The sequence below is a fragment of the Salvelinus sp. IW2-2015 genome, linkage group LG28 (assembly GCF_002910315.2).
Source record: "Salvelinus sp. IW2-2015 linkage group LG28, ASM291031v2, whole genome shotgun sequence".
In the NCBI taxonomy this organism is placed as follows: Eukaryota; Metazoa; Chordata; class Actinopteri; order Salmoniformes; family Salmonidae; genus Salvelinus; species Salvelinus sp. IW2-2015.
Window position 1 is genome coordinate 11,570,515 of NC_036868.1, and position 19,293 is coordinate 11,589,807.

The window sequence follows — 19,293 nt, forward strand, 5'->3', positions numbered from 1 at the left end:
CATTGCAAAAATGAGAACTTTTCTGTCCAACAATGATGCAGAAAAATTAATCCATGCTTTTGTCACTTCTGGGTTAGACAACTGCAATGCTCTACTTTCCGGCTACCCAGATAAAGCACTAAATAAACTTCAGTTAGTGCTTAATACGGCTGCTAGAATCCTGACTAGAACCCCAACATTTGATCATATTACTCCAGTGCTAGCCTCCCTATTTAACTTCTCTAGGATAGGGGGCAGCATTTTCACGTTTGGATGAAAAGCATGCCCAGAGTAAACTGCCTCCTACTCAGTCCCAGATGCTAATATATGCATATTATTATTATTATTGGATAGAAAACACTCTGGCGTTTCTAAAACTGTTTGAATCATGTCTGTGACTAWAACAGAACATATTTGGCAGGCAAAACCCCGAGGACAAACCATTCAGATTGTTTTTTTGGGATTTCATTGGGAATCCAGATTTCTAAGGGACCTTCCTGCAGTTCCTATCGCTTCCACTGGATGTCAACAGTCTAGAAATTGGTTGTGGTTTTTCCTTCGAGAAATGAAGAAGTAGCCTTGTTCAGAATGAGGCTCCAGTGAAGTGTACTCTTTGTTAGAGGCGCATGACCAGAAAGCATGCTACACATTGTTTTCCTCCGGTATTGAACACAGATCATCCCGTCTTCAATTTTATCGATTATTTACGTAACAAAATACCTAAAGTTGTATTACAAAAGTAGTTTGAAATGTTTGGACAAAGCTTACAGGTAACTTTTGAGATATTTTGTAGTCACGTTGTGCAAGTTGGAACCGGTGTTTCTCTGGATCAAACGCACCAAATAAATTGACATTTTGGATATATTTCGACGGAATTAATCGAACAAAAGGACCATTTGTGATGTTTATGGGACATATTGGAATTCCAACAGAAGAAGCTCGTCAAAGGTAAGGCATGAATTATATCTTTATTTCTGCGTTTTGTGTCGCGCCGGGAGGGTTGAAATATGATGGTCTGTGATTGTTAGCTGGGGTGCTATCCTCAGATAATAGCATTGTTTGCTTTCGCTGTAAAGCATTTTTGAAATCTGACATGTTGGCTGGATTCACAAGTGTAGCATTAATTTGGTATATTGAATGTGTGATTTCATGAAAGTTACATTTTTATAGTAATTTATTTGAATTTGGCGCTCTGCATTTTCACTGGATGTTGGCCAGGTGGGACGTTACCGTCCCACATATCCCAGAGAGGTTTTAAGGCAAGGGCTGATTTTAAGGTTTTACTGCTAACCTACAAAGCATTACATGGGGTTGCTCCTACCTATCTTTACGATTTGGTCCTGCCGTACATACCTACACATACGCTTCAGTCACAAGACGCAGGCCTCCTAATTGTCCCTAGAATTTCTAAGCAAACAGCTGGAGGCAGGGCTTTCTCCTATAGAGCTCCATTTTTATGGAAAGGTCTGCCTACCCATGTGAGAGATGCAGACTCGGTCTCAACCTTTAAGTCTTTATTGAAGACTCATCTCTTCAGTAGGTCCTATGATTGAGTGTAGTCTTACCCAGGAGTGTGAAGGTGAAYGGGAAGGCACTGGAGCAACGAACCACCCTTGCTGTCTCTGCCTGGCCGGTTCCCCTCTCTCCACTGGGATTCTCTGCCTCTAACCCTATTACAGGGGCTGAAACCCATTTCATGAAGGTCCCGATGAACAGTTCTTGTGCTGACATTGCTTCCAGAGGCAGTTTGAAACTCGGCATTGAGTGTTGCAACTAAGGAGAGATGATTTTTATGCGCTATGTGTTTCAGCACTCTGTGGCCTACCACTTAGCGGGTGAGCCATTGTTGCTCCTAGATGTTTCCACTTCACAACAGCACTTACAGTTGACCAGGGAGCTCTAGCAGGGCAGAAATTTGTGAAACTGAGTTGTTGGAAAGGTGGCTGTGTGCTCGATTTTATACACCTGTCAGCAACGGGTGAGGCTGAAATTGCCAAATTCACTCATTTGAAGGGGTGTCCACATACTTTTGGCCTTACTTTTCTGCGTATCTTTCTTCCCACTTTCACTTTGAACCGTTGCTGTTATGAGGATACCTTGTAGCCTACTGCCACCACATCACCGCTGGTATGCAGAGGTTGTGAAACGGTAAAGTCAAAGACAGTTGGCCTACAATATGAAGATAGACAAAAACTGCTTCTCYAATAGAAATCCCCAAACACATTTTAAAGGGATGTCATGTGCAGGCCGTCAAATCAAAAGCACTACAATATAAACAATAGAATATACAATATACTACAATATAAAGTAATTTTTACRAAAATGTCAACGTTTCAGTTTGTCATTTTTACGAGGTTGGAGTAATGATATTGGCTCCAACAATGATACATTGGCTCCAATAATTGTTCACTTCTGTCATTGGGGGGCAGAGAAGTCAGACGCAGGAGAGAAATAACTGTGATTCCAACGGCGCAGTTTATTTACAAAAAAAMMCACCGGAAAACATAATAATAAAAATCAATGGGTAACATAACCCGACGCACACCAGTACACATACACTTACAATAAACAATCACCGACAAGGACATGAGGGGGAACAGAGGGTTAAATACACAACATGTAATTGATGGGATTGGAACCAGGTGTGATGGAAGACAAGACAAAACCAATGGAAAATTAAAAATGGATCAGCGATGGCTAGAAGGTCGGAGAGAGAACAACTTCGGCCGAAGTCATGACAGAACCCCCCCCCCCCCCCCCCCCCGATGCGCGGCTCTAGCAGCGCGTCGACACCGACCTCGGGGACGACCCGGAGGGCGAGGCGCAGGGCGATTCGGATGGAAACGGTGGAACTCTCACAGCATAGAAGGATCCAACACGTCCTCAACACAGCATCTCTCCTCCGGACCATACCCCTCCCAGTCCACGAGGTACTGAAGGGCCCTCGCCCGTCGTCTCGAATCCAGTATGGAACGAACAGAGTACGATTGGGCCCCCTCAATGTCCAGAGGGGGCGGAGGAACCTCCTCGGACTCCTGGAGCGGGCCAGCCACCACCGGCCTGAGGAGAGACACATGGAACGAGGGGTTAATKTGGTAATCGGGGGGAAACTGTAACCTGTAACAAACCTCGTTCACTCTCCTCAGGACTTTAAATGGCCCCACAAACCGCGGACCCAGCTTCCGACAGGGCAGGCGGAGGGGCAGGTTTCGGGTCGAGAGCCAGACCCGGCCTCACTACGGTGACGGTCTGCGCCAACTTTCTGGTGCAGCACGGCGCGCTGAAGGTGGACATGGGCTGCGTCCCATGTTTCCTCCGTGCGCCGGAACCAGTCATCCACCACAGGAGCCTCGGTCTGACTCTGATGCCAAGGAGCCAGAATCGGCTGATACCCCAATACACACTGGAAGGGAGAGAGATTAGTGGAGGAGTGGCGGAGCGAGTTCTGGGCCATCTCTGCCCAGGGCACGAACGCTGCCCACTCCCCCGGCCGGTCCTGGCAATAGGACCGCAGAAACCTACCCACATCCTGGTTAGCTCTCTCCACATGCCCATTACTCTCGGGGTGAAAACCTGAGGTAAGGCTGACCGAGATCCCCAGACGTTCCATGGACGCCCTCCAGACCCTCGACGTGAACAGGGGACCCCGATCAGACACTATATCCTCAGGCACCCCGTAGTGCCGGAAGACGTGTGTAAACAAGGCCTCTGMAGTCTGTAGGGCCGTAGGGAGACCGGGCAATGGGAGGAGACGACAGGACTTAGAAAAACGATCCACAACGACCAGGATCGTGGTGTTAACCTGTGAGGGAGGATGATCGGTCAGGAAATCTACCAACAGGTGTGACCACGGCCGTTGTGGAATGGGTAAGAGTTGCAACTTACCTCTGGGCAAGTGCCTAGGAGCCTTACACTGGGCGCACACCGAGCAGGAGGAAACATAAACCCTCACATCCTTAGCCAAAGTGGGCAACCAGTACTTCCCACTAAGACAGCGCACCGTCCGACCTATCCCAGGATGACCCGAGGAGGGTGACGTGTGGGCCCAATAGATCAGCCGGTCGCGGACAGCAGACGGAAAGTACAGACGCCCAGCTGGACACCGCGTCCAGCTCCCACACTACCACCGCCACCAGGGAGGAGGCGGGGAGTATGGGAGTGGGATCCACGGGCCGCTCCTCTGTGTCATACAGCCGGGACAAAGCGTCTGCCTTAACGTTCTGGGAGCCTGGTCTGTAGGAAAGGGTAAACACAAAACGGGTGAAAAACATGGCCCACCTTGCCTGGCGAGGGTTCAGTCTCCTCGCTGCTCGGATGTACTCCAGATTGTGGTGGTCAGTCCAGATGAGAAAAGAGTGTCTAGCCCCCTCAAGCCAATGTCTCCACGCCTTCAAGGCCTTGATGACAGCTAACAGCTCCCGGTCCCCCACATCATAGTTACGCTCCGCCGGGCTGAGCTTCATAGAGAAGAAGGCATAGGGGCGGCTCTTCCGTGGTGTACCCAAGCGCTGAGAGAGCACAGCTCCTATCCCAGCCTCGGACGTGTCCACCTCCACTATGAACGCCAAAGAGGGATCCGGACGGGCCAGCACGGGAGCCGAGGTAAACAGAGCCCTCAGGTGACTAAAAGCCCTGTCCGCCTCAGCTGTCCACTGCAAGCGCACCGGGCCCCCCTTCAGCAGTGAGGTAATGGGAGCCGCTACCTGACCCACCACGGATAAACCTCCTTATCCGGTAGTAGTTGGCAAACCCTAAGAACCGCTGCGCCTCCTTTACCGTGRTGRGAATCGGCCAATTACGCACGGCTGCAATGCAGTCACTCTCCATCTCCACCCCTGAGGTGGAAATGCGATACCCTAGGAAGGAGACAGACTTTTGGAAGAACAAGCATTTCTCAGCCTTGACGTACAGGTCATGCTCCAACAGGCGACCAAGCACTCTGCGCACCAGGGACACATGCTCGGCGCATGTRGCGGAGTATATCAAAATGTCATCAATATACACCACCACACCCTTTCCGTGCAGGCCCCTGAAAATCTCGTCTACAAAGGCTTGGAAGACTGATGGCGCATCCATCAACCCGTACGGCATGACGAGGTACTCATAGCGCCCCGAGGTGGTACTAAAAGCCGTCTTCCACTCGTCTCCCTCTCGGATACGCACCAGGTTGTAAGCGCTCCTGAGATCTAGTTTAGTGAAGAAACGCGCCCCGTGCCTTGACTCTATCATTGTGCCTATGAGCGGTAGCGGGTAACTATACCTCACAGTGATCTGATTCAGACCCCGATAGTCAATACACGGGCGCAGACCTCCCTCTTTTTTCTTCGCAAAAAAGAAACTCGAGGAGGCTGGTGAAGTGGAGGACCGAATGTACCCCTGACGCAGGGATTCGGAGACATATGTTTCCATAGCCTCCGTCTCCGCCTGTAAGAGGGGATAAACGTGACTCCTGGGAAGTGCAGCGTCTACCAGGAGATCTATTGCACAATTGCCCCGTCAATGAGGTGGTAATTGAGCCGCCTTCTTTTTGGAGAAGGCGAGAGCCAAATCGGCATATTCAGGGGGGATGCGCATGGTGGAGACCTTGTCTGGACTCTCCACCGKTGTGGCACCAACGGAAACCCCTAAACACCTACCTGAGAACTCTCGCGACCACCCCGTGAGAGCCCTCTGTGGCCAAGAAACAGTGGGGTTATGACAAGCTAACCAGGGTAGGCCCAGCACCATGGGAAACGCAGGAGAGTCAATAAGGAAAATACTAATTCTCTCCGTGTGACCCCCCTGCATCACCAAGCCCAAAGGAGCGGTGACCTCCCTAATCAACCCTGACCCTAATGGTCGACTATCTAAGGCGTGAACGGGGAAGGGCACATCCACAGGAACAATGGTGGATCCCTAAACTATGAGCTAACGCTCTAACAATGAAATTCCCAGCCGCGCCTGAATCGACAACCGCCTTATGCTGGGAATGCAGGGAAAACTTAGGAAACGTGACAGACACAAACATATSTGCAACAGAAGGCTCTGGGTGAGAATGGTACCGGCTCACCTGGGGTGACGCCAGAGCGCCCTGCCTGCTGCCTCGATTCCCAGAGGAACCAACCCGGCACCGACCGGCAGTGTGACCTCTGCGGCCATAGATGGTGCACGAGCGTGAACCCCCTCCGGTCTCCCTGCGCACCGCCACTCCCAACTCCATGGGTATCGGAGAGGGGGTGTGGGAGGATGGAACCACCAGACCCCGATCTGGACGTCCGCAAGTAGCCAGCAGGTTGTCCAGCCGGATGGACAGGTCCACCAGCTGGTCGAACGTGAGGGTGGTGTCTCTGCAGACCAGCTCCCGATGGACGTCCTTGCGCAGACTGCAGCGGTAATGGTCGATCAGGGCCCTGTTGTTCCATCCCACGCCGGCAGCCAGGGTCCTAAACTCCAGGGCGAACACCTGGGCGCTCCTCGTSTCCTGCCTCAGATGGTAGAGGCATTCACCTGCCGCTCTACTCTCGGGCGGGTGGTCGAAGACTGGGTGACGGGTGATCTCCTCAAACTGGTCCAACGCCGCATCTCCCTCTCTCCACACGGCGTTGGCCAACTCCACGGCTTTCCCGGTGAGGCACGAGACGAGGGCGGACACCCTCTCATGACCCAATGGAGCTGGGTGGATGGTGGCCAGGTAGAGGTCTAATTGTAACAGAAACCCCCGGACCATTTTCCTTTCAAAATGTAACGAGTACTTTTGGGTGTCACGGAAAATGTATGGAGTAAAAAGTACATTATTTTCTGAAGTAAAAGTAAAAGTTGGCAAAAAATATAAATAATTAAGTAAAGCACAGATACCCTAAATAACTTCTTAAGTAGTACATTAAAGTATTTTTATTTAAGCCCTTTACACCACTGAGATTTTGCCTCTGCTTAGCTGTATTCTGTTTCTTTCTATCCTAAAAAACTCCCTAGTCCTTGCCAATGACAAGCATAATGCAGCCACCACCATGCTTGAAAATATGAAGAGTGGTACTCAGTGATCAGTTGTGTTGGATTTGCCCTAAACATAACGCTTTGTATTCAGGACATAAAGTTAATTTCTTTGCCACATTTGGAATACCTCCCTGGTCTTTATGGTTGAATCTGTGTTTGAAATTCACTACTCGACTGAGGGACCTGACAATTGTATGTGTGGGGTACAGAGATGAGGTGGTCATTCAAAAATCATGTTAAACACTATTGTTGCACACGGAGTGAGGCTATGCAACTTATTAAGTGACTTGTTAAATATATTATTACTTATTTAGGCTTGCCATAACAAAGGGGTTGAATACTTGTTTTCTCAAGACATTTCAGATTTCCATTTTTTATTAATTTGTACAAATTTTGAAAACCATAACTCCACTTTGACGTTATAAGGTATTGTGGGTAGGCCAAAATATCATATTTATTTATTACTTTTTATCCTTTTTTCATATCCAATTGGTAGTTACAGTCTTGTCCCATCGCTGCAACTCCCGTAAAGGCGAAGGTCGAGAGCCACGCATCCTCCGAAACACGACCCTGCAAGCCGCACTGCTTCTTGACACAATGCTCGCTTAGCCAGGAAGCCAGCCGCACCAATGTGTCAGAGGAAACACCACCCAACTGGTGACCGTGTCAGCGTGCATGCGCCCGACCCACCACAGGAGTCGCTAAATCGCAATTGGACAAGGACATCCCGGCCTGCCAGACCCTCCCCTAACCCGGACGATGCTGGGCCAATTGTGCGCTGCCTCATGGGTCTCCCAGTCGCAGCCGGCTGCGACACAGCCAGGGATCATAACCGGATCTGTAGTGACACCTCTAGCACTGCGATGCAGTGCCTTAGACTGCTGCGCCAGTCTTAGCTCACAAAATCTCAATTTAATCCATTTTAAATTCAGGCTGTAACACAACAAAATGTGGAAAACGTCTTGACAAAAGTGCTCCACTGGAACGCGCCCAGTCTGAGGTAATCAGTCTCATGGTCCATAACACAGTAATGATAGGTGACAAGCCTACAAAAAGATTGCAAAAATATTTAGTAAAATGTGGAAAAAGACTGACAAAACAAACAAATAAAAAACACTAAAAGGATCCAAAATTAGAAGGATTAGGCTTAAATAGGCATTCCTACTAAAATAGGCCAGTAGTTTTCAAACCTCTCCTCGGGGACCCCCAGACATTGTAGCCCTGAACTTGCTCACCTGATTTACCTAGGTCGCGTTCCTCTGCTCAGACGTTGTTTGCATCAGCCAATGGTTGTGTGCTAAGTCATCGACTGTGACGTCGGGCACCAGATTGCTATATGATGTGGTTAGCTGATACGTAAAATACCTATCCAAGCACTGTAAGATCTGGTATGCATCAGCAACTGCGTGTTCATAACCGAGTGGGAGGTGGGAATTTACCTTTTGGGAAGTTGTAAATACCAGTTTGATGAATTCCCGTGCTTTGAACTCATTGAGAAACGCTGATTGGCTAAAGATCAACAAGCTGCGTACAAATTATAGTGTTCAAAAACCATATTAATAGATTGCTTTTTAGAAATAATGTTTTATTGTTGCATTTAACTGCCGAAAATGCTTTCATCAAGATCATTTCTTTAGTAGGTGACGTCAGAGGTCACCATGTGGTTGAAGTGGGAACTCATGATGATAGATGAGTTTCCGACTAGTAATTACCAGTTGGAGGGCTGTTCAAGTAGATTTTTCCCAGTTGTATGTGATACGTATATAAATTCCCACTTCCCACTTGGTTAAGTATGCAGCAGTAGTCAAGAGCATGATTATTAGTTGATAAGTTGAATCAGGTGTGCTAGCTCTGGAATAGTTCAAATATATGGAATGGCTGTGGGTCCCCGAGGAGATGTTTGAAAACCCCTGGGCTAACTTACTCAAGTATGGGTAACTGCATAATTGGAGTGTGTCTGAAAGTGGGCAAAAGAAGTGGATGGATCAACAGCGATGGGTGTAACATTAGTGGGTGGGATCAACAGCGATGGGTGTAACATCAGTGGGTGGATCAACAGCGATGGTGTAACATCAGTGGGTGGATCAACAGCAATGGGTGTAACTACTGGGTGGATCAACAGCGATGGGTGTAACATCAGTTGGATGGACAACAGCGATGGGTGTAACATCAGTGGGTGGATCAACAGCGATGGGTAACATCAGTGGGTGGATCAACAGCGATGGTGTGTAACTTTAGTGGATGATTCAACAGCGATGGGTGTAACATTAGGGGGTGTCAACAGCGATGGGTGTAACTTTAGTGGGTGGATCAACAGCGATGGGTTAACTTTAGTGATGGATCAACAGCGATGGGTGTAACATCAGTGGGTGGATCAACAGCGATTGGTGTAACTTTAGTGGTGGATCAACAGCGATGGGTGTAACTTTAGTGGATGGATCAACAGCGATGGGTGTAACATTAGTGGGTGGATCAACAGCGATGGGATGTAACTATTAGTGGGTGGATCAACAGCGATGGTGGTAACATCAGTGGATGGATCAACAGCGATGGGTGTAACTTAGTGGGTGGATCAACAGCGATGGGTGTAACATCAGTCGGTGGATCAACAGCGATGGGTTACTTTAGTGGTGGATCAACAGCGATGGGTGATACATCAGTGGGTGGATCAACAGCGATGGGTGTAACTTTAGTGGGTGGATCAACAGCGATTGGTTGTAACTTTAGGTGGATGGATCAACAGCGATGGGTGTAACTTTAGTGGATGGATCAACAGCGATGGGTGTAACTTTTAGTGGATGGATCAACAGCGATGGGTGTACATTAGTGGATGGATCAACAGCGATGGATGTACTTTAGTGGATGATCAACAGCGATGGGTGTAACTTTAGTGGATGGATCAACAGCGATGGATGTAACTTTAGTGGTGGAATCAACAGCGATGGATGTAACTTTAGTGGGTGGATCAACAGCGATGGGTGTAACATTAGTGGATGATCAACGCGATGGGTGTAACTTATAGTGGATGGATCACAGCGATGGATGTAACTTTAGTGGATGGATCACGATGGTGTACTTTAGTGGATGGATCAACAGCGATGGTGTAACTTTAGTGGATGGATCAACAGCGATGGGTTGTAACTTTAGTGGATGGATCAACAGCGATGGATGTAACTTTATAGTGATGGATCAACAGCGATGGATGTTAACTTTAGTGGTTGATCAACAGCGATGGGTTGTAACATTAGTGGATGGATCAACAGCGATGGTGTAAACTTTAGTGGATGGATCAACAGCGATGGGTGTAACATTGTGGATGGATCAACAGCGATGGATGTAACTTTAGTGGATGGATCAACAGCGATGGGTGTAACATTAGTGGTGATCAACAGCGATGGGTGTAACTTTAGTGGATGGATCAACAGCGATGGGTGTACTTTAGTGGATGGATCAACAGCGATGGTGTAAATTAGTGGATGGATCAACAGCGATGGTGTAACATTAGTGGGTGATCAACAGCATGGGTTGTAACATTAGTGGATGATCAACAGCGATGGGTGTAACTATTAGTGGATGGATCAACAGCGATGGGTGTAACATCAGTGGTGATCAACAGCGATTTGGTGTAACTTTAGTGGATGGATCAACAGCGATGGGTGTAACTTTAGTGGATGGATCAACAGCGATGGGTGTAACATTATGGATGGATCAACAGCGATTGATGTAACATTTAGTGGGTGATCAACAGCGATGGGTGTAACTTAGTGGGTGATCAACAGCGATTGGTGTAACTTTAGTGGGTGGATCAACAGCGATGGGTGTAACATTAGTGGGTGATCAACAGCGATTGGTGTAACTTTAGTGGGTGGATCAACAGCGATGGGTGTAACATTATGTGGTGGATCAACAGCGATTGGTGTAACTTTAGTGGGTGGATCAACAGCGATGGGTGTAACTTTAGTGGGTGGGATCAACAGCGATGGGTGTAACTTTAGTGGATGGATCAACAGCGATGGGTGTAACTTTAGTGGTGATCAACAGCGATGGGTGTAACTTTAGTGGATGGATCACAGCGATGGGTGTAACATCAGTGGGTGGATCAACAGCGATGTGGTGTAACTTAGTGGATGGTCAACAGCGATGGGTTGTAACTTTAGTGGATGGATCAACAGCGATGGGTGTAACTTTAGTGGATGGATCAACAGCATTGGTGTAACATTAGTGGGTGGATCAACAGCGATGGGTGTAACATTAGTGGGTGGATCAACAGCAATGGGTGTAACATTAGTGGGTGGATCAACAGCAATGGGTGTAACATTAGTGGGTGGATCAACAACGATGGGTGTAACATTAGTGAGTGGATCAACAGCAATGGGTGTAACTTTAGTGCTCCATTATTGGATAGCTTAATGTTTACAAAGCAGGTTAAGAGAACTGACGTAGCAGGTTAGGATAATTAACATAGCAGGTTAGGATAATGAACGTGGCAGGTTAGGAGAATGAGGTTAAGGTTAGGAAAAGGGTTAGGGTTAGGCTTAGTTACAGTTGTCAACAATCGACTTGTCGTGCAGCCCAATCAGCCACACAAATCTGCCCAATTAGCTGATTCGCTTTCCATACATCCAATTCTGTTGATCCTCCCACATCTGTTGACACGTCCACCTTCAGACACACTCCATGAATGCAGTTACCCACGACCCTATGAGCAATTACAACACTGGCTAACGGTGATGGCTGCTTCTTCTTCTTCTTCTTCTTCGGTATCATAGCATTCGCACATTTTGTTTGTGCATGCCGCCACCTACTGTGCTGTAGTGTGTGGTCAATCACGTTACATTTTGTGATACAAAAAGTAATAATTGCACCACCCAATAACTCTACACCTATATACAACTATTTCATAAAAATAAAAAACACCACCCCATTCCACTACTATGACCCTAAACGATGCTACACGTGGCCGACGGCCTGGGAGGACGGGACTCTTTCATTCAACACCTTGTAACTCTTCTGCAGTATAACCTTGTTATACTGCACATACTGCACATACCACAACATATCTTCTGTCATTTACGTTTCTTTTCTGCGGTACAGTTATTAACCATGGCAATGAATGCTAAGTAGCCAACCTTACTGAAGCACATCTTCGTATCACTCTGTATTGGCCTAGGCCAGTGGTCACCATCCAATGGTAGACCTATAGGTGCACTTGATTTTCTCTCTTGGCCTGCTGGGTAGGAGGAATTCTAATTCAGATACATGAAATGGTTAAAAATGTGAATACTTTGCCTTCCCGGCCCTAGAGCTGCTGAATCAAGTGCACCTACCGCTAACAGAGCGGGGGGAAACAACATCTGGAACGCAAGGCTTTATCTTTGTTTTTTTTACAGAAATGTTTGGTGATCGACTAGGAATGCCTTGGAGATAGACCAGTAGCGATCGACCGGTTGGTGACCACTAGCCTTACCTTGAACCATCATTCTCTACTCTCTTCACTGCCTCAGCTTACTACACATTCAGTTCTACTGGCAACCTCAACCTTTCTCTCTCGCACTGGACACTTCTGATCCCTAGCAACACGGGCACCCCAACAATTGCCACATTTTTACTACACATTCCTTTGTCCCATGCTCTCCTGCACACACCTCACATCTTGTAATCTCCCTCCTATTGTACACACTGCTGCGACATGACCTTGGTATCTGAAACACCTTAGTGGGTTTGGCACAGAAGTTCTCAGTGGATAACTGACAGATCCTAACATGACTTTATCAGGTAAAGACTGCTTCAAAAAGGACAGATGTCATCTCAGTTTCATCACACTCGCATTTCAGCTTACATTTCAGTTGCTCCACCTCAACACGTAATGACACCCCAGTAAAAGGCACCCTGCTCCGGAGAGCAAAGCAAGTCACAGGTCTTGTCCCTAGTCACATGACGCAAAGCACCTGCTCCCTCTGGATGGAAGAAACACTTCGAGCTATCTTCACCGATTTAACAGTACCCAACTTCTTTTCTACCCAGCCTGAGACTACGTATGGATCAGCTAAAAAGCAGGGATCCACTTTTTCCAGAAATGTTTCTCCCACTGGGCCCGAAACATCCTTTGCTTGACCATCGGGGCGAGACTTGGACTTGAAGGTCTTCACCAGATCTATCACCACATTTATGAGCCATCAGAGCTAGCAGAATACGGTTTGAAGTACTTGGCGCCATTCTTCCTCAACACACATCTTCCCACTGCACTCGGTTCTTCTCCTTCTTCCTTGCTGCCCATAACCATGTCTATCCGTTCATCGTGCACTTGCCACACCTTCATCTGCTGAATTGCTTGCAGAGCACGCACTGATGGCGTTTCTCCAAAACCCAACTTCTGTTTGTTAGCTCAATTTACAAGTCTGGCTATCTTCTACTCTCCCCTGTATCAGCTGAGTATTAGAGGCGCCCTAACGGTGATCACTTCCTCAACACAGGTATTTATAGGACCTCGCCCATGGCCACACTTTCTGGAGCCTACCAACTGGCCCACAATCTATGGGACAAATCAAATTACTTAAAAGATGTAAACTGGGGCATGTACCATAATATAATCACTAATCTAAATCATTAATTAAATAGGATAACATCCTTTTGCCATATATACAGTACATTTGAGTAGGAGTAGACATATTGACAATATTAATTATTAGCATCACATGGGCCTGATCTCAAACTTATTCCGAACAGTGGAGCGCGCAGATAGGCCTAATTCTAAACAAAACAGAAGAGTGGAGCGCGCAGATAGGCCTAATTCTAAACAAAACAGAACAGTGGAGCGCCAGATAGGCCTAATTCTAAACAAAACAGAAGAGTGGAGCGCGCAGATAGGCCTAATTCTAAACAAAACAGAAAGTGGAGCGCGCAGATAGGCCTAATTCTAAACAAAAACAAGAACAGTGGAGCGCGCAGATAGGCCTAATTCTAAACAAAACAGAAGAGTGGAGCGCGCAGATAGGCCTAATTCTAAACAAAACAGAAGAGTGGAGCTGACCTGCCGGTTGAAGCACAGCAGAACAAAATAACCAGCAATATGATTTTCTTTTGGAATGAAGTATAAAGCAAACCTTTACCTCGTAAGTGTTACCAAGCGCTTAAGAGCTGCTTGACATTGCATCCAAGTAGAAATAGCGGAGATAAAATAAGGAAAGAAACAAATGTTTGCTTGACATAATAAACTGCCAGTATTAGCAAACTAAAACTATGCTGTAAATTAACGGTAAAGGTTTAGAAAACTCTATTGTAAACACATGCATTGCAGGAGGATGATTCAATAGAGGCTGAACGCTGGGACTATGGAATGGAACTATTCAGAAATGGTGAAAGTGCGTTGTGGTGGAGAAGCTCGACTTCAACATCACAGAGATGTGTTTTCAGGTAGGCTAGGATTTGAGCATGCAACCTATAGCACCAGAGGCAGATGCATACACTTATCGACTATCTCCGTCCACAACACCCTAGCAAAACCGAAAACCTACTTGAAGGTAACAGTGCTCACTGTTGCACCAAGTGGCTGGTTTACATGTCACCGCTCAACGTCCTCAAACATGGATGGACATTGAATACTGACTCGTATCACGGGTGACTTGGCTGCAAAAAAAGTTGAAGCATATGCTGCACTCGTGAATAGAATTGGAGTGCCATTTATAGTAAATGGTGTCCTACCTGGATCAAGTCATTGACATAAATAGCCAATTAGGCTTACATAGAATGACTGCATTTAAAAATTGCATGCATGTGTTTGTGTATGAGGGCGCGTGCGTGTCTGCTTGTGTGAATGTGTGTTACTGTTTACTTTACCACTCTTGACAGTCACAGACTGTCACCCACACGCAGTGAGAATCTGGATGGTTTTAGTCTAGCGGCTGTTTGGCTACAGGAAAGCTGGGTTTGGTACGCTTTCAGAAGCCATAAACCCTTGGGACATGCAGGCTGATGGCCAATGGAAGCAGCCCACAGACAGAAAGTGGCGGCTGAGGAAACCAGCCCAACAACATGGCCAACCTGTGTGCTGTTGCAGCAGCAACATTGAGGGCAGTGTGAGATGAGATCAGTGTTATGAGGTGCGAGCTGGTGATGGTGAGAGGAGATAGAGAAACAGAACCACAGAGTAAAAACCAAGCTGACAGGCCAGGTATAGGACAAGGCTGTTCTCATATCCCACTCGAAGATAAATGTAATTTGGGGTGAAAACAACAACCTTTTATGTGCATCTTGTGTCTCATCCATATTCACCAGCCTCATCCACTTCAGACAGAACATCAGGGAGATGTTGGTAAGGCGTTGGAGTTTTCACTTCTGCACATCTCAAGAAGCTCAATCTTGTTTACATTACATTTACACTGTAAGGTATTTCATGGAACTGGATGTTTTGAGCAGCAGTAGCATCTCTCTCCCCTGAGTGAGGCCTTCCTTCCCCATTGAAAGCTGCCAAAGAAATGGAAGGCGGGTGGAAACCGGCAGCATTTACATCCTGGCATGCTTTGTATGGCTCCTTTGAACTGCTGGCTTTGATAATAAATAAAAGGGGGCAGGCGCCAGAACACAATGTAATCTAATCAGTAATGTAGAAGTCCTTCATTGATAGTGTACCTTCTCAACACAGGGACACATAAGGTACTATTATGTGGAAATGGTTGGAGTCTTACTGTAGATGTCCTCTGAGATGCCCACTGCCTGTAATTTAGCCCCGTCCTGGGTCACCTGTCTCAGGAGGAGAAGGAGAGGGTGTACTACATCAAATCAAATCAAACTTTATTTGTCACACGCACCGAACACAAGTGTAGACCTTATCGTGAAATGTTTACTTACAAACCCTTAACCAACAGTGCAGTTCAAGAAGAGTTCAGAAAATATTTACCAAATAAACAAAAGTAAAAAAGAATAAAAAGTAACACAATAAAATAACAATAACTAGGCTATATACAGGGGGTACCGGTACCGAGTCAATGTCCCGGGGTACAGGTTAGTCAAGGTAATTTGTACATGTAGGTAGGGGTGAAGTGACTATGCATAGATAATAAACAGTGAGTAGCAGCAGTGGGGGGGAGTTAATGTAAATAGTCTGGGTATCCATTTGATTAATTGTTCAGCGGTCTTATGGCTTGGGGGTAGAAGCTGTTAAAGAGCCTTTTGGACCTAGACTTGGCGCTCCGGTACCGCTTGCCAGGCGGTGATGCAACCGGTCAGGATGCTCTCGATGGTGCAGCTGTAGAACATTTTGAGGATCTGGGGACCCATGCCAAATCTTTTCAGTCTCCTGAGAGGTTAAAGGTGTTGTCATGCCCTCTTCACGACTGTCTTGGTGTGTTTGGACCATGATAATTCATTGGTGATGTGGACACCAAGGAACTTGAAACGTTCGACCCGCTCTACTACAGCCCTAGCGATCAGCTAGCGGTAATTACGCATTAATACATCTAGCTACAGATTTTATGGCTTGGATTCAAAAGGGGTCTTATTGCCAAATGTACTGTATTATGAGTTTCTGCTATATCCCTTCTCAGGGACTGTTTTATTGTAGCCTTTAATGTGATGGAGTGGTTGTGATGTAGCAGGCAGCAGCACCAGAGGGGGCTATCGTTGAAATCCCAGTTGAGTCACTATTGATATTCCCTTGGCTCGGAGGACAGGCTTTTATGGATTACTCCTGTGAACGAGACCTGCATAACGAGGTAACAACATTAGTTAGACAAGCAGAGTGAGATACAATTATTCCGGGTAAGTGTCACCTGTAGAACAAGAATGCATCAAGCCAGAGAATAGATAATCACACATCTATTTGAATGTGATTGTAGCTTAGTCTATCTATGGCTTTCTACTTGAAACCTTCAGAAACAGTATTCTGTCTGTCAGGCATACATCAAGTGAATGATTCTCAGCATGACTTGATAAAGCCCCCTGCAGCGTACATAATATCTTTATCATGTGTTTAGCTCAAGCCTGAGGAATCGTCTTCACAAAAGCCTTTATGGTGGAAGAGATGGGGAAAATGCATCAACCCATATTCTAGAACCCTCTCATTCTGATTGTTGAAAGTGCTGACATTCTGACAAACTCCATCAAATCAACTTGCTATTCAAACCAAGTTCTACTCCCCCTTGGTCTTCTTTGCAGGGCGTTGTGTGATGCACATCCATTTGTGATGTATAATTAGATCCTAGCTCTGTCACGATACCAGAATTTTGACTTCGATACCAATACCAGGTTTAGTATCACGATGCTTGATACAATCACAATACTCAATTCATCAACGATACCAAAATGATACCGCTGCAAAAAATAAGGCATATTAGCCAAAGTCACAGAATTGCACTTGATCCAGACAGATAAACTCAGCTACTGCTCTGTTCAACCGTTGGGCATCTTTTGAGTTCAATATCATTACTTTCAACTTTTTTACATCTACATTTTTTGCATTTACATCTAAACATTTATATTTTTCAGAGCACCAGGTATGCATTAATGAATCAATTATACAATCATATCATCAATTAATCAAAAATATCAACATAATGATAATCATTCATGGGAATGGTACATTTCTATTGATAAACTGGGTAAATTAAGATGTAGCCTAAGCCTATTTACAATACAGGTGAATGCATATTCAATAAAAATATGAGCATGCATTAAGGTATTGAGCTTGTTTTGGTTGATTTCATGGGGCTACAGACGACAAACAATCTGTTTCCCTTCCATTTGGGATTTATTTTATTCTACTGAACAGTTGCGTAGAAGTAGCTTAGGAAACTAAGAAACACGAAAATTGCTGTTTCGTTGAATGCTGTATGACTACAAACAGTTAGAAGTCGGAAATGTCAGTTTCCTAGTTCGGACTAGCACTTGAACCGGCCAATATGTGCATGAATTGGACCATTTTCCTGTCCTGCTAAGCATTCAAAATGTACTTTTGGGTGTCAGGGAAAATGTATGGAGTAAAAAGTACATTATTTATTTAGGAATGTAGTGATGAAAAAGTAAAAGTTGTCAAAAATATAAATAGTAAAGTGAAGTAAATTACAGATACCCCAAAAAACTACATAAGTACTACTTTAAAGTATTTTTACTTAAGTACTTTACACTGTTGCCCGCTACTGAACGTGTAGCACAGACAGAAGTGGTAGCACAGACATGTCACAGGGGCTATAAAACTGAAACATCCGTTTAGAACATTTTCTGACCACCAAATATGGTAATAAGAGGAAGTCCAGTCATGGGTAGAGGGAGAGGATGGAACTACAGGAAACTGGGCGTACATTCTGCAAACGTCTGATCTCAATGTATTTTTCTGTTCCCACTAAGTTTTATAGACTTGACACTTTGCCAAAGTTGCAAAAAATTGTGTTGTTTAGAAGGACTGTAAGGTCGAATTGAGTTTGTGCACACTCGCACTTCAAATAGGCGGTGTTCCCTAACGTAAATACGAAATACATGCTACAACGCACCAATAGGATCTTGCTAGCGCGTGCTTGGCTTTGTCCACCTCCTTGCTTGTTCTGCTTCATTTGCTCCCACTGTAAATGACACAGATTAACTATCTTGGGTTAGTTATAAATATCTTTGAGTATAGTGTTTTTTAACGCAAGATGGAAATCACATTTATTTTGGGAGATTGCCAAATGTGAATTTTTCATCCAAGGCCGGATACATATGTTGTTTCAAGTGATAATTAAACATGTTTTGTTTCGTTACTTTTTTCTCAACTTGTTTCTCTAACTTTATAGTTATTCAAGCTAGCTAGCTAATGTTGGCTAGCTAAAACATAGGTTGATTGAGGATACCACTGTTGCTAGCCACCTCCACCTAATAATTATAATAAAAACAAACTTCCTTACCATCACAATAAACTTAAATGGGAGGCAACAGTCATATAATATATCTGGTTTAACAAGCAATGTGTATTGTTTAACATTAGAATTAAAATAGTACTAATTTATGGGTTACAAGTTGCTAGCTGTACCCTTCTTCTGTGGTTTGGTAACTTCCTGTTCTTCGACGGACACTGGCTGGACTGAAGACGAAAACAAAGTTTGGAAAATGTCAAAGTATGCAGAGTCCTTCTCGCAAAGGAGTCTTCAACCACAAGGGGGCGTTGCGATTCCACTCTGCTATGGATGTTCTCATTAAAATGCATGACATCCGGTGCCACGTGACTGAGTGCTTATGAGTAATGTGAACAAGGCTTATGCCGCGTTCAAATGCTAGTCGAAACTAGGAAAGTCAGAAATTTCTGACTTGATGTTTCGTTGAACGTGTATAACTACAACCAGTTAGCATGTCGGAAATGTCAGTTTCCTAATTCCG